An 8547-nucleotide genomic window follows, 5' to 3' on the forward strand; every position below is an offset into this window, starting at 1 on the left:
ATTATAGGTTTCATCCTGGAGTATAAAATTATAAATTTGTAATGACGACCACCTCCCTACCTGAAATCTTTCAAAAAAAAAAAATATGAAACCTAATTTTGGCAAAAAATGTTATGATCTGGTCTACAAAATCATGAATTTAGTTTTCTTTTCAGGTGTGTGGGAGTAAAAAAGATAATTTTTAAACGTTATATGCATTAACACTATACATCCATTTTGCCCTGCCCTAGAGTCAAAACCCATACTCCAGGGGACATACAATTTAAAATTTTAGTAGATGACTTCCTGGTAAACATAATTATGAAGTCAGTTTTTAATACAGATGTGTGAGAATAGAAAAGAAAATTTTAAAACAGGTTATATGCATTAACACTATACTGCCATACCCCCTCCCCCCCCCCCCCCCGTGTCCTTAACCCCTGACCCATTGGCTATGAATTTCACAATTTAGGTAGAAGAGTTAGTGGACATCATAACCATGTATTCAGTGGTTGCCCACATGTTTGGGAGTAAAGAAGAAGATTTTGTGAGACTTAATACATTTTTACTATACGGCCATATTGACTGCACCCTAGAGCCAGACCCCTGACCCAGGAGCCAGGAATTTCACAATTCTGGTAGAGGGCTTCATGGACATCATAATCATGCATTTAATTCTTAACAATATATATGGGGGTAGAGAAGAAGGTCTTCCAAAATTTAATACATTTATAATGTATGGTCATATTGGCCCAACTTTAGAGCCTGAACCCCTAGAACAAGGGCCATGAATTTCGCAATATTGGTAGAGGGCTCCGTGGACATCATAATCATGTTTTTAACAAGTATATATGAGAGCAGAGAAGAAGATTTTTTAAGATTTAATACATTTTTACCAAATGGTCATATTGGCCCCACCCTAGAGCAGCAACCCCTGACCCAGAGGCCATGAATTTTACAATTTTGGTAATACAGCATATACAAATACAGCATTTCATTTTATCAGCAATGCGCGCTGGTGTCCATTATGTAATTAAGAAATTTAAAATAAATATCAACTGTGATATAGGTAACAATATTTTTAACGTTTTTATTCAAACCATAAAAGAGTAAAACAGTTATCTATTTCAGTAAAATTGAAAAGTCATGGAAACAAAAATGCTCGTCCTTTGAACATATGCTGCTGTTAGAGTCTAAACAAGACTTACGTACGTACACAATTAAACAGATTGTTATAACAGCACGTCATTCGTATCAATCTATACTGGAATATGAACTTGAAATATAACCTTCTTTGGTACCGATAAAACTTAAAATGATTGTATTTCTAAAAAATTCTTAAGTCTCCTATTGATACATGTTTTGTCTTAAAAGTAAATAATTATGTACATGTTTGTATGATCTTCAGCCGGTTTTGTGGAGAAATAATTACTTTAAATTTGTATCGGTCAGAAGCAAAACCGCCATTCCAAGTAATTTCTGTATTATTTCAGTATTGAGGAACATATTGAATGCATACAATGATAACAAGGTCATTATCTTGGTGTTTGATACAGATGGTATTAAGACCTTATATCATTTGAAATTACTGTAGAAATATCACGATCCTCAGATTTGAATTATGAAATTATCCTGCAACATGAATTATCTTGGTGGTTGATTTATCGAACGTGGTTAAGTTATATCTGAAAAGGGAAGCCACATAGCTGCTCCGTTTTTGAAACAGGAATTGTTCTTTAAGGATAATATGAAGTACGCGTACGACTCCAAATAAATTGACCCCAAAATATTTCTGTAAGTATCTATTTTATTTTGCATGTACATGTACTTAATTTTTTGAGAAATGTTCTCCCATAATTTTTTTTTTATATTTAATATAACAGCCATATAGAAGATATCTATAAATCTTCACGTTAGAAGTACACTGTTTGTTTTTGATCCACTAGACATATACAGGTAGATCTTTCTTTAGTTTAAAATCCTTTAAAATACATAACCGCAAATAAGAACATTTTCTCATTTTGTCAGTCATGTATTGTATAAAAATCGAAGCATATGTAAAGGAAGAAAAATAAACCTCACAATGCTCAAGTACTACAGTAACATTTCCAAAAATACAAAATTGTAGGGAGCTTCTTCCCTTAAAACATTAACTTTTCCTGTTGTGTACTCGCATAAAACTTTCATAATGTTACTCGTCCACATCACTCTTTTTAACAGATGTTAAATCTTATAGCTTAATGGTCTCATTTGGGGATATTCTGGCGAATAACGATGTATCGTAATATGTAAACGAATCTTTTATGATCTGCTTAGTTGATTGCGTTGACCCTGAGGTCCACGCAGAAAATATATAAGCGAGGTTAAACCGGATGCAATGGGGGAAATTCAGCCTGCGCATGAGCTAGCCTGGTTCATGTGCGTAATGGGTAGCTCAGGGAACCAGGCTAGCACACGTTTATCTGAATCAGGATCAGGATTCCGTGCCATATGCACACATACTCTCAAAGGCGCTGTAATTGTAAAGTTGTCGGTAAACAGTACGGAAACAAAGTATTACTTTTAAAGAAATGATTGGCACGTGATATGAACTATCAGTATTATGAAATAAGTTCATGTTATGCCGAAACTACAACATAAATCAAATAGCATAATTTGCAATGTTTTGTTGTTTTCCGAATGCACAGTCATGTACATGTAACGTGGATTTACTTTAATAGTAGGCGAGGCTAGAGAACTTCCCGATTAATTTTTTTTAAGCATTTAAGTATGATTGAAAAATTATGTCACTGTAGAAAAGTTAATATCTCAAGAAAAATGCATCAAAATATGAAACTTTTAATTTACACAAAGCTGTCACTGCATAGTTAACGAAGTAGTGCGAATCGTAATGTGTGCGCAAATAGTAGAATTCACCGAATGTCTGATACTGTACATGCAAACTTCATTCATAGATAGATCATTATTATTTTAGAAGTATGAACCCTTTAAATTCTGAAATAAAAAGTCAAGGGTATACATACATGTATACGTAATACAACGTACAAATTTAGTGGTTTAAAACAGAGGGCTAGAGTCGGTGGAATCTCTGATAATCTTAAGGCTATCACGTTTTCGTTGGAAACACATGCAAATGGTCCACGTATTGTAGTCCTTTATTAAAGGACAGCAGCTTGTTTAAAATTAAAACCAAGACAAGTCATGTTCGGTGGTTATCCGACTGTAATAGATGGGTCGTGTGATTTTCATCTGGCACTATGTCAAAAAAAAAAAAATGATAAAGATGTTCCATGCATATTTTTCTCCAGAAAAGCCCCACCCTAAGAGAGAAATAATTCGGCATTATTGATAGAACATCAGTATCCTATGTCTGAAATTAAAACGTTTCATTTAAAACAACTAAAATAATTCTTTCAAAAAATGAAATATTGTATTTTTTCTGACGTTGGTTCATCACCTTTAATATTATCTTTACAGAGTGTGCATCCAAGCACAAAATACCAGTTTCTTAAATACCTCGTACATTCAACTAGTAGCAAAAACTAAGGCAGAATCGGTATTCTATAAATAATTAAAATCTAGAATAGAAAATATAGGTATACCCTACAAATATAACGAAGGTCAGCGTCAGTCTCTATGCGGCACTCATCTATTCATATACTTTAAGAAAAAACAGTACTTACACTTTCGTTTAATACAACAGTGATGGACATTAAGGCTCCCAAATCACTAGACGAACTCTGCCTTGCCATACTCAATTTGTCTCTTTTAGTGTAGTGTGCAAGGTTATTGAAAAAGGTATACATTGTTTAAATGCATTATCCAATGTCATGCAAAACCGTACCCGACCTTAACATAAGGTATCGATTTTTATAAAATGTCCTTCCTGTCTCGTCTCGTCTATATTATGTACACTTGTTGGGGAATCCAATGGGTTGTTTTTATACATGAAAGAGTTTTAAAAAATCCTGTTGCTTAAGATCCAATACTTTATCTATACTTAAATCCAAAAGAAAAGTAATGAAAACGTGCAATAAATTACATGTATAGATGACATTTTTATAGTCATTTCCTCTCGTAAAATGTTATCCTGATAAGTGTCGGGGAAAACGGCAGCCATTCTAACCTTGTCGCTAGATTGACAAACGTCGAAAAAAATCATTCCCCGGTAACATACAAAAGCTTGCAAGCAAAGCTTTCATGTATAAATAATCATACGGGTATTTTACCCTTTTAAGTGTAAAACCCGCATTTCTGCGAGGAGGGTAAACATTTGAATTATTGGTATACTAAGCCCGATTTTTTTCCGAATTTTTTTTCCACACACTTTTAAAAAAAAGATACATAGGTGCAGGCCATTTTCAGAGAGACGGGGATGAGAATCTAAACAAACATTTTTATGTGGCCTGAGACAAGCAAGCTTTGTGTCAAATTTTGGCTTCTAATTATTTCCATAATACAAGACATAAAGCAGACAGGAATTAAGCAATTATTTTTAAACAATTAACTTGAACTTTCTCAATTGACCGTGGGTCAAGGTCGTGACACACTCTCAGGTTTGAGCAATTTCGATGTAAATTAAGAACTTCCAATATTTGTTTATAAGAAGGATTTGGACTTGACATGAATTTTGCACTTTTCTGCCAGTGACCTTGGCCTTGTCCAAATGACCTTAGGTCAATGTCATGACACACCATCTGGTCATAAGCAAACTTTGTGTGAAGTAAGAACTCCCGATGTTTCTTCATAAAATAGATATGGACCGGACACAAATTTCGCATTTTTTCTGCTAGTGATCTTGATCTTTCCCGAATGTCCTAAGGCCAAGATCATGAATTTTGTACTATTTCTTCCAGTGACCTTGACCACCGAATGACCTTGTTCAGTGTCATGACATAACCTTAGGTCTAAGAAATCTTTGTGTGAATTAAGAACTTCCAATGTTCTCCATAAGAAAGTTATGGACCGGACACAAATTTTGCACAGACAGACGGACGGACAGACGGACAAAATGATTTCTATATACCCCCCGAACTTCGTTTGCGGTGGTATAATTACGTATATTTCATTCGAACGTATGCTATTTTATACATATAATTTAGGAAAACAGACCTTGAAGTTACATTTACACACACAAACACGCTCACAACGGACATAAACAATATATTTGATTTAATTACAAACATTACAGTTCATGGGTTTTTTTTTCAATCATAATAAATTGGATATCACCACATATAAAACAAATTACAATAATATATTTAACAGCGATCATACCAGGTATTTAGAACTTTTAAAAATTAATAGAAAACTGACTCATACAAAATCAAGAATACAAAATGATACATGAAAACTAGTGTCATAAAGGGAAGAATCCCTTGGTACCGGTCACCCGAGTAGCATAAAACACATACAAAAACTTGTCGAGGAGTCTCATATATAAATATGCATTTATTTAATATTATAGGTTTCATCCTGGAGTATAAAATTATAAATTTGTAATGACGACCACCTCCCTACCTGAAATCTTTCAAAAAAAAAAAAATATGAAACCTAATTTTGGCAAAAAATGTTATGATCTGGTCTACAAAATCATGAATTTAGTTTTCTTTTCAGGTGTGTGGGAGTAAAAAAGATAATTTTTAAACGTTATATGCATTAACACTATACATCCATTTTGCCCTGCCCTAGAGTCAAAACCCATACTCCAGGGGACATACAATTTAAAATTTTAGTAGATGACTTCCTGGTAAACATAATTATGAAGTCAGTTTTTAATACAGATGTGTGAGAATAGAAAAGAAAATTTTAAAACAGGTTATATGCATTAACACTATACTGCCATACCCCCTCCCCCCCCCCCCCCCCCGTGTCCTTAACCCCTGACCCATTGGCTATGAATTTCACAATTTAGGTAGAAGAGTTAGTGGACATCATAACCATGTATTCAGTGGTTGCCCACATGTTTGGGAGTAAAGAAGAAGATTTTGTGAGACTTAATACATTTTTACTATACGGCCATATTGACTGCACCCTAGAGCCAGACCCCTGACCCAGGAGCCAGGAATTTCACAATTCTGGTAGAGGGCTTCATGGACATCATAATCATGCATTTAATTCTTAACAATATATATGGGGGTAGAGAAGAAGGTCTTCCAAAATTTAATACATTTATAATGTATGGTCATATTGGCCCAACTTTAGAGCCTGAACCCCTAGAACAAGGGCCATGAATTTCGCAATATTGGTAGAGGGCTCCGTGGACATCATAATCATGTTTTTAACAAGTATATATGAGAGCAGAGAAGAAGATTTTTTAAGATTTAATACATTTTTACCAAATGGTCATATTGGCCCCACCCTAGAGCAGCAACCCCTGACCCAGAGGCCATGAATTTTACAATTTTGGTAATACAGCATATACAAATACAGCATTTCATTTTATCAGCAATGCGCGCTGGTGTCCATTATGTAATTAAGAAATTTAAAATAAATATCAACTGTGATATAGGTAACAATATTTTTAACGTTTTTATTCAAACCATAAAAGAGTAAAACAGTTATCTATTTCAGTAAAATTGAAAAGTCATGGAAACAAAAATGCTCGTCCTTTGAACATATGCTGCTGTTAGAGTCTAAACAAGACTTACGTACGTACACAATTAAACAGATTGTTATAACAGCACGTCATTCGTATCAATCTATACTGGAATATGAACTTGAAATATAACCTTCTTTGGTACCGATAAAACTTAAAATGATTGTATTTCTAAAAAATTCTTAAGTCTCCTATTGATACATGTTTTGTCTTAAAAGTAAATAATTATGTACATGTTTGTATGATCTTCAGCCGGTTTTGTGGAGAAATAATTACTTTAAATTTGTATCGGTCAGAAGCAAAACCGCCATTCCAAGTAATTTCTGTATTATTTCAGTATTGAGGAACATATTGAATGCATACAATGATAACAAGGTCATTATCTTGGTGTTTGATACAGATGGTATTAAGACCTTATATCATTTGAAATTACTGTAGAAATATCACGATCCTCAGATTTGAATTATGAAATTATCCTGCAACATGAATTATCTTGGTGGTTGATTTATCGAACGTGGTTAAGTTATATCTGAAAAGGGAAGCCACATAGCTGCTCCGTTTTTGAAACAGGAATTGTTCTTTAAGGATAATATGAAGTACGCGTACGACTCCAAATAAATTGACCCCAAAATATTTCTGTAAGTATCTATTTTATTTTGCATGTACATGTACTTAATTTTTTGAGAAATGTTCTCCCATAATTTTTTTTTTATATTTAATATAACAGCCATATAGAAGATATCTATAAATCTTCACGTTAGAAGTACACTGTTTGTTTTTGATCCACTAGACATATACAGGTAGATCTTTCTTTAGTTTAAAATCCTTTAAAATACATAACCGCAAATAAGAACATTTTCTCATTTTGTCAGTCATGTATTGTATAAAAATCGAAGCATATGTAAAGGAAGAAAAATAAACCTCACAATGCTCAAGTACTACAGTAACATTTCCAAAAATACAAAATTGTAGGGAGCTTCTTCCCTTAAAACATTAACTTTTCCTGTTGTGTACTCGCATAAAACTTTCATAATGTTACTCGTCCACATCACTCTTTTTAACAGATGTTAAATCTTATAGCTTAATGGTCTCATTTGGGGATATTCTGGCGAATAACGATGTATCGTAATATGTAAACGAATCTTTTATGATCTGCTTAGTTGATTGCGTTGACCCTGAGGTCCACGCAGAAAATATATAAGCGAGGTTAAACCGGATGCAATGGGGGAAATTCAGCCTGCGCATGAGCTAGCCTGGTTCATGTGCGTAATGGGTAGCTCAGGGAACCAGGCTAGCACACGTTTATCTGAATCAGGATCAGGATTCCGTGCCATATGCACACATACTCTCAAAGGCGCTGTAATTGTAAAGTTGTCGGTAAACAGTACGGAAACAAAGTATTACTTTTAAAGAAATGATTGGCACGTGATATGAACTATCAGTATTATGAAATAAGTTCATGTTATGCCGAAACTACAACATAAATCAAATAGCATAATTTGCAATGTTTTGTTGTTTTCCGAATGCACAGTCATGTACATGTAACGTGGATTTACTTTAATAGTAGGCGAGGCTAGAGAACTTCCCGATTAATTTTTTTTAAGCATTTAAGTATGATTGAAAAATTATGTCACTGTAGAAAAGTTAATATCTCAAGAAAAATGCATCAAAATATGAAACTTTTAATTTACACAAAGCTGTCACTGCATAGTTAACGAAGTAGTGCGAATCGTAATGTGTGCGCAAATAGTAGAATTCACCGAATGTCTGATACTGTACATGCAAACTTCATTCATAGATAGATCATTATTATTTTAGAAGTATGAACCCTTTAAATTCTGAAATAAAAAGTCAAGGGTATACATACATGTATACGTAATACAACGTACAAATTTAGTGGTTTAAAACAGAGGGCTAGAGTCGGTGGAATCTCTGATAATCTTAAGGCTATCACGTTTTCGTTGGAAACA

Source organism: Magallana gigas, chromosome 1, assembly GCF_963853765.1.
Source record: "Magallana gigas chromosome 1, xbMagGiga1.1, whole genome shotgun sequence".
NCBI lineage: Eukaryota > Metazoa > Mollusca > Bivalvia > Ostreida > Ostreidae > Magallana > Magallana gigas.